Source organism: Cricetulus griseus (genome assembly GCF_003668045.3).
Source record: "Cricetulus griseus strain 17A/GY chromosome 1 unlocalized genomic scaffold, alternate assembly CriGri-PICRH-1.0 chr1_0, whole genome shotgun sequence".
In the NCBI taxonomy this organism is placed as follows: domain Eukaryota; kingdom Metazoa; phylum Chordata; class Mammalia; order Rodentia; family Cricetidae; genus Cricetulus; species Cricetulus griseus.
Genome location: NW_023276806.1, coordinates 255,020,911 through 255,029,576, shown reverse-complemented (window position 1 = coordinate 255,029,576; position 8,666 = coordinate 255,020,911). Strand labels below are relative to the sequence as shown.

Genomic DNA, 8,666 nt, shown 5'->3' with positions numbered 1-8,666 from the left:
TACAGCTCTTAACTTGTCAACTTGCCATAGACTAGAAATCACCTGTGAAGAGAGCCTCAGCTGGGGAGTTGTCCCCTGAGGGCCTGTCTGTGCCACCTTGTCTTGATTGATGGTTGAGGTGGGAACACTCATCCTGTATATAGTTAGAATAAGGAACCCTAGCTGGTCAGAAGTAGGCAGACCACGAGAATCCAATTTTTTATCCTCTCTCTGCTCTTGACTGGGGTGTGATGTACCTGGACACTTTGAGTTCCTGCCTTGACTTCCCTGCAGTAATGGATGGTGACCTGGAACTGTAAGCTAAGTGAACCTTTCCCCCTCGGCTGATTTCTTCTCAGCAGCAGAATGAAATCAGAGCAATGGTGCCCGTCTTTAATTCCGGCAGCTGGGAGGGTGAGGCAACAAGATGGAGGGTTCAAGGACAGTCTGGACTCCGTAATGAAATCCTGCCCCAAAGAGAAATATACATAAAACTAAGGAATAGTTCAGACTCGGTGTCTGTGCTCATGGCATGCTGTGTCTGTCCTTGGGTAGCTGGTCTAGCTGGAGTCTCGGGCCAGAATCACTTAGGCTGCTTGTTAAAATGCAGATTCCTTGGCCTTTCTGCAGGCTTGTGGACACAGAGCCTCCAAGAGTAGAGCCCAGATACCCTGCTTCGTGAGTAATTCAGCCATATGGCCATACTGAGAACTATGGATAGAATGAGATTAAAGATCACTCAGGTCTGAGGAGAAGCCTTGGTTGGTAAAGCCCAGGGACCTGATTTTGCTCCTTAGAAGCCACATACAAAACACCAGATGTGGTGGTGAACACACATAATCTGGCCCTGGGGAGATGGAGCCAGGCAGCCAGCCTGCGTGATTCATGTCAGTGAGAGATCCTGTCTCGGAGAAACAAGGTGGTGTGTGAGTAATTGTCCCCTGGCCTTGGAAGGTGGCAAGTCTGTATGTTTTAACATCATTGGCTTGGGGAGAACTGGGTGAGGGGGTCAGTGGATGTGACAATGTCTTGGAGCCCAAAGGCAGTGAGTGGAGACCTGATGTGTGGTGGAGAACGGCAGCTACAGAGTGTTTCCCAACAGGACTGTGACATCACAGCAGGAAGAATGCTGTCAGAAGGACTCTCCTTTCTTCACTTTCCCTGGGCAGCTTCCTCTTGACACATTTCCCTCAAAGTTTCTCAATGGGACAAAACAGTGGAACCTCAGGAAACAGAAGTGAGTCAGTGTCTCAGTGGGCAGCACGGTCCAACTGTAAGAGATTTAGCCACTTGCCTCTGGCCACTGGCAGATGGCACACCCAGGAAGGAGCATCAGATGGAGGAGATGGGGACCTGGGGGTGTCAAAGCTGCTGCTAGGGCTGGGGATGTTTGTTACTCTGCATCTTGGGTAAGGAGAGGTAGGTGAGGAGGTACAGGAGGGGTGCCAGCAAGAGGAATGTAGCCTGCTCAGGGGAGGGAGCTGCTAAAAGGTGGTGACTTTTGTTTCTCAAGATGAACTGGGAGGAGACAAGGGGATGCATCAGTCCTGAGGAAAGAATGGAGCGTGGACCATTGTGATCCAACCTGACCCATCAGGGAATAGGCTGTGAACAGGCTGGAGCTTCTTCTGGGCCATATTGAAGTTGAGAAAGTTATGTGGTGCTAAGCAGGCCACCCCGGGCTGTGCTGATACCCACCTAGAGGCAAACCTGGGAAGCAAATCTACCTTAAAGGGGCAGGCAATCACAGCGAGGCATAAATGGCATGCATATAAGAAAGTTATCCTCAGAATTCACTAGCAGGTTGATGGAAAACTCATGGCTCAGTATTTCACACATAATATATATTTAATAAAAGTTATAGGGGATGATGGCCATAATAGTATAAACTGGCGTGGGCGGTCCATGGCATGAAGGGCCAAGAAGGAAAAAAGGTTAGTGCCATTCGCTCTTGTTCAGGTAGATACTCTTCTGGACAGATGGACAGAGTGTGAAGGTGGGTTCTACCCGAGGACATGAGGAATGAACAGAAAGGGCCGTGTGCTAAGCAGCAACGAACATGTCTGAGCTACCACATATAGAACAGAAAACAATAGATAGCTGAGTATGGTGTTTATACCTGTAATAGCAGTCAGGAGGCTGAGCTGGGAGGGCTGTGGTGAGTCTGAAGCAGCCTAGGCCGTATGTCGAGTTCAGGTCAGCCTGGGTTGCAAAGCTGGAAAGAAAGAAAGGGAGGGAGGGAGGGAGGATGACTGCCTGCATGTGGACACACATTTCTAGAAATAGAAATGATGATGCAATCCTGGTAAAGATATTTTGTAACTTTTCAGTATGAAACTTTTCCACTCTACAAAATGCAGACAAAATATTTACTGCATACACACCACCTAGAATCAGTCAACAGTAGGCCTCGTTTGTGCCTTATGCCAATGTACACTGCTGACACAGATACACCAAGTAACCCACGGTATGGGACTAGTCACAGTGCTCCCAAACCCTGCTTCCATTCTTGCTGGGGCTCCTAATGTGCTGCCTCTGTGTTGGAGTGAGAGGCATCCATGAAGCACATATCTCCTGTCCCAGGACTCCAAGCTGGAGGGGAGGAGGAACAGGCTTGCCTTCTGGAGGGCAAGAACCTGACAACATCACACTGTACCCATTCAGCCCGAGGCCCGGCAGCAGCTCAGAAGCCTGGCTTTTCCAGAGACCCTGGTGCTCAAAAACACAAGAAATGAAGACTTCAGTTTGGCCCAGGCTGGGAGGAACTTGCTGGAGGATTACCCACCAAAGTTATTGTCAAGGTCACAGTGACTGGGCTGCAGAGGCCAGTGTGTGGTTTACCTCTCTCCTAACAATGCTGTTGTCCTTTATCATCAGATTAGGCTGACACAGTGCTAAGGTGAGCTACAGGGGACCCTGTCAGGTGGTCCTCCTGCTCACTAGTAGGCTGGGAGCCCATCTGCTGGGAGAAGGCACTTTCAGGAGGCAGCTCAGAGTAATGGGAAACGTTCTAGATCTTTCCTTCTCTCACAGCATGACCTTAAGCCACAGTTCTTCTCCAGGCCTAGTTTTCATGTCTGTAAGACAAGGAAGTTGGATGTGGTGAACTCAAAACCCATCTATTTCTATGGCGTGGAATCTGCTAGAGAAACTAATAGTAACTGGCTGTCTTGGCAGGAGCCAGGCCTGCAGGTGATGACCTGTCCCTCTGCCTCTCTGTGCCAAGGAGGGCCTAGGAGGTTGGTCTCTCTGGGCCCCTGCAGATCGGTGAGCTGCTGGGAGGCCATAGGCCCACTCCTCTCAAAGGTGGAGCTGAAATAGCCTCGCTTGGCCAATATGATGCTACCTGTTTCTCAGGCTTTTGTTTTTGTTTTTCTTTTTTATTAGCCAAAGATGTTATTTAATTTTATTTCCTTTTAAAGCCTTTTTATTTGCATATTTATTTATTAATATAACAAAATAAAATATTATTTGGTGAGGGAAAATTCTAGCATACTGAAGTTGCACACAACAACCAACAGGAGGACGCAGGAGTCAGAGACTCACTGTTCTCACGGTCTGGTGTGTCATAACAACACTAAGCTGCTAGCTATGGTATACACGCAGAGGACCTGGTGCAGACCCGTGCAGGCCCTGCCTTGCTGCCTCAGTCTCTGTGAGTCTATATACACCGTGCTTAGTGGATTTGGAGGAACTTGTTCTCCTGGTGTCCTCCAACCCCTCTGACTTACAATCTTCTTCCTCGGGATTCCCTGAGCTCAGAGGGGAGGGGTTATATGATGCCTCCAATTTAGCCTCTCTCTCTGCATAATGTCTGGCTGTGTGTCCCTCCCTGCATCTGTTTCCATCAGCTGTTGAAGGAAGCCTCTCTGATGGTGACTGCATAAGGCATTGATCTATGAGTATAGCAGAATATCATTAGGAATCATTTTATTGATTTTTTTTTTTTTTAGACCAGTAGTATTTGGTTTTACTCTAGGTCTCTGGGCTATCCAGTCTCTGGTTCTTGGTTACCCAAGCAGTGTCAGGTATGAGTTCCTTTTTGTGGAGTGGGCTTTAGGTCAAATCAGACATTGGTTGGTTACTTCCACAAGTTCTGACCCACCATTGCCCTAGCATATTTTGCAGGCAGGACAGACTGTAGGTGGAGAGTTGTGTGGCTGGGTTGACAGCCATATTTCTCTTTCAGTAGCCTGCAGAGTACCTTCATGCATCAAAAAGCCTAGAATATGGGGGTGAGGGCTCCATCTAGATACCAGCTTGACTTCCCAATTTCAGTAAGTTTTGTGGGTGTTGTCCTCCACCTTGGGGCCACTGTGTCAGTTTGGAGAAAGCAACCCTTTGTCTTAGCAACAGCCTGGTTGTTTGGGGATTTCCATGGGATCTCCTTGGCCAGAAACTCTATTGAATGTAGTCCATTCCTGCAAATGAAAACCTCACCTGCTATAAGAAGTGGCCAGTTCATTGAATTTTTTAATGTATGTCTATATGTATATATGCATGCATGCATGCATACAAGTGTATGACTGTTTTGTCTGCATGTATGTCCATGTACCATGTACATGCAGTGTCCCAGGGGCCACCAGAGAATATCAGCTGCCCCAGAATTGTTGTGGGCTGCCACGTTGGTCCCTCTGCTCCAGCAGCCCATGCTATTAATACTGAGGCTCTCTCCAGCCTTTCTCAGCGGGGTTTAGAGAGCAGTGGAGAAGGAACAGATACCGAAGAGCAGAACAGCTGCTCAGTGCCCTTCAGATGTTCCTCATTGGCAAGGCCACTGCTGGCCCCTCTTGCTCTGTTTCAAAACCTGGGGACCTATAGAAGGACGTGGCTTTTGGAAAGTGGGACCTGATGCCTTGGCTCCAATGTCATCAATAAACCTCCCTGTTGGAGCTGTGAGTCTGAGCTACATGTCACCACAGGGTGAGCACAGGAGGGACATGTCACCACAGGGTGAGCACAGGAGGGACATGTCACCACAGGGTGCACACAGGAGGGACATGTCACCACAGGGTGAGCATTGGAGGGACATGTCACCACAGGGTGAGCATGGGAGGGACATGTCACCACAGTGTGAGCATGGGAGGGACATGTCACCACAGTGTGAACACGGGAGGGACATGTCACCACAGGGTGAACATGGGAGGGGCATGTCACCACAGAGTGAGCACAAGAGGGACATCTCACCACGGGGTGTGCACAGGAGGGACATGTCACCACAGGGTGAGCACAGGAGGGACATGTCACCACGGGGTGAGCACAGGAGGGACATGTCACCACAGGGTGAGCACAGGAGGAACATGTCATCACAGGGTGTGCACAGGAGGGACATATCACAGGAGGGACATGTCACCACAGGGTGAACACAGGAGGGACATGTCACCACAGTGTGAGCATGGGAGGGACATGTCACCACAGTGTGAACACGGGAGGGACATGTCCCCACAGGGTGAGCACGAGAGGGACATGTCACCACAGGGTGAGCACAGGAGGGACATGTCACCACAGGGTGAGCACAAGAGGGACATCTCACCATGGGGTGTGCACAGGAGGGACATGTCACCACAGGGTGAGCACAGGAGGGACATGTCACCACGGGGTGAGCACAGGAGGGACATGTCACCACGGGGTGAACACAGGAGGGACATGTCACCACAGGGTGAGCACAGGAGGGACATGTCACCACGGGGTGAGCACAGGAGGGACATGTCACCACGGGGTGAGCACAGGAGGGACATGTCACCACGGGGTGAGCACAGGAGGGACATGTCACTACAGGGTCTATATGTTTGGCTTACCTGAACGTGTGGTCATCTCATGGGAACAGGTCCAGGCTTGAATTGAACTGCACAGGATTTGCGGGTAGAATTTCGGGCTGGAATGTAGCTCAGTGTTGTGTGCCTAGCACATGTGAGGTCCTAAATTCAATACATGGTACTGAAGGAAAAACAAAGCCAAATTAGTGAGCCTACAGTCCCATAGAAAGACTTTGTCTCAAAAAGGGGAGTAAAAAGCCAAACAGAGAAAACAAAACCCATAGGCTGAGTGTGGTGGTGGCTTTAATGTCAATACTGGAGAGCAGAGGCAGAATCTGCTCTTGTTTGAGGGCAGCCCATTTGTATAGCAAGTTCTGGGCCAGTCAGGGCTACTTAGTGAGAACCAGTCTCAGAATAAGCAGAGGGCTTGAGGAACACTGAGGTTGACCTAGGCTGCTCTGCTCACTCACGCCAACTAATGCACACAAAAGAAAATCGAAAAGACCACACCGTGACAGGGTGGTAAGACCTGTGATAAGGGAATCACATGACACCCGAAATGGAGCCCTTGGCTTAGCTTTGCAGTTGAGCAGCTCCTGTGCCGCCCCCCCCCCCCCCCCCCCCCGCTCAGGTCATTGACAGCCTGGACCAGCCCTGAAAGTCTAGACCCGCCCCTGAAAGCCTAGACCTGCCCCTGAAAGCCTAGACCTGCCCCTGAAAGCCTAGACCCGCCCCTGAAAGCCTAGACCTGCCCCTGAAAGCCTAGACCCGCCCTGAAAGTCTAGACTCGCCCTGAAAGCCTAGACCCGCCTTTGAAAGCCTAGACCCGCCCTGAAAGCCTAGACCTGCCCTTGAAAGCCTAGACCTGCCCTTGAAAGCTTAGATCCGCCCCTGAAAGCCTAGACCCGCCCTGAAAGCCTAGACCTGCCCTTGAAAGCCTAGACCTGCCCTTGAAAGCTTAGATCCGCCCCTGAAAGCCTAGACCCGCCTTTGAAAGCCTAGACCCGCCCTGAAAGCCTAGACCCGCCTTTGAAAGCCTAGACCCGCCCTGAAAGTTTAGACTCGCCCTTGAAAGCCCTGCAAGGACTAATTCAGCAGCCCTTGACAGAGCAAAGTGCTGCTTCAGGGACTAGCAGAAGACCCCAGATCTTTATTTGCTTTCTGCCCTGAACCTCCTCAGTGACCCTGGGCACTTCCCTTACCTTCTTTGTGTCTCATTAAGCCCCTGTCCGTCTGGCTTCCCGTTATGGCATTTCATAGCTGCCATGTTTTGGGTTCCTCTGTATGTATTGATCACAGAGAGCTAAAAGTCCCATTTGTATTTTACTCTGGGGCGAGTCTACCTGCTCCAGGCACTGGGAGAGAGTTTGGACCCACTTTCTCTGAGTCCATCGCCTCATTTTCACCTAGTCCTTTTTACTGAAGTCTTAATTAAAGGGCTACAAGAAAAGTCATTGAGAATGCCTCAGTCCACCAACTAGCACAGGAACTGCATCAGGTTTAAGCAGGATGAACTGAAGCACAATGCTCATAGCCAAACCAGGAGGAGCAGGAAGCAAGATGGTGACACCGTCTATCTTTACCTTCTTCTCTCCAGGAATGGGAGAAACCTTAAGCTTAGATGGCTGAGAAAGGGCGTCTTGAATGAGTTTTCTCTTCCTGGAGGGATGGCAGAAGAAATAGGAAATAACACTCCACTTAGGGCACCTGCAGGGGTGACTGGAGTGATCAGCCAGGTGCAGTTCTTTGTTTTGCTTTCAGTTTTATCTAGGTTACAAGTCTTTCTTCTTCCCTCCTTCCCTCTCACCATCCCTTCCTTCCCTCCCCCTCCCTTCCTCTTTCCCCTCTTCCTCCTCCTTTCCTTTCCTTTCTTCCTTTCTCCTTTTCTTCCTTTTCCAGTACTGAGGATGGACTGTAGGGCATGTTAGATGTCCTGGTTGGTTTATGTTGTCATCTTGACACAACCAGAAATCACCTGGGCAGAGGGAGTCTCAGCTGAGGGATTGATTGCTCAGATTGGAGTGGCCTGTGGCTTTGTCTGTAGAGAATTGTTCTGGTGGTTAATTGACGTGAGACGGTGCAGTCCACTGTGGGAGGTGCCACCCCTAGGCCGGTGGCCTGGGTCATATAAGAAAGCTGACTGAGCACAAGGCAGAGTAAGCAAGCTTGTAAACAGGCCTCTGCTTCAGTTCCTGCCCTGACTCCCTTCAGTGAGAGAAAATGGTATGGAAGTGACAGCCAAATAAACTCTTTCCTCAAATGAAGGACAAGAAGGTAAGCAATCTCTCACTGAGTTGTGTCCATATCCATTGTTTTAAACCTTTAATTTAGAGATAGGTCTTGCTCAGTTGCCCAGCTAGCTTGAAGTTCTAGTTGTACTTTATTGGACCTCCAGCTCCCAAATAACAACTTCTTATTAGTATGAGAGCTTGTTTCCAACTAGCTCTTATAACTTAAACTATCCCGCTTATATTAATCTATGGTCTGCCATGTAGCTCATTACCTCTTCTCAGTGCTGTACATACCACTTCCTCTGTGTCTGGCTGGTCAATCCCACCTCTCTGATTCTTCCCCCAAGTTCCTCTCTCTTCCCAGAAAACCTGTCTAGCCTCTCCTGCCTAGGTATTGGCCACTCAGCTCTCCAGTAAGCCAATCAGAAGGTGCCTTAGCAGAGGCACGTGTTCTCAGTGTACAAAAAAGATTATCCCACAAATGAAGTCGCTTTGTAGCCCAGGTTAGACCTTTAACTTTTCATCTCTTGCCTCGACCTCCTGGCAGGAAGGTTCTTTTAGGGGTGATGCTGCACTATGTTGAACAGCTGTTGATGGGGGAGGTCCTTCTGTGTATATGTTTATCTTATTGGTTGTTGAATAAAGTACTGTTGGCCAATGAAGAAGCAGGTTAGGCAGGACTAGGAGTCAAGGAGGATTC

General features: G+C 49.7%; 1 long non-coding RNA gene and 1 pseudogene across 1 annotated transcript; one reads left to right on the top strand and one right to left on the bottom strand.

Annotated features, from left to right (window-relative positions):
• Nucleotides 1-1,808: 1,808 nt before the first annotated feature.
• Nucleotides 1,809-8,319, bottom strand: LOC113830851. Its single transcript, XR_004772157.1, has 5 exons — nt 8,239-8,319; nt 7,319-7,394; nt 5,778-5,916; nt 2,099-2,194; nt 1,809-1,982 (listed from the first exon to the last, which is right to left on the bottom strand). It is a non-coding gene; the product is annotated as an uncharacterized LOC113830851 (long non-coding RNA).
• On the top strand, nt 2,277-3,368 carry LOC107980037 (annotated as a pseudogene).
• Nucleotides 8,320-8,666: the final 347 nt, after the last annotated feature.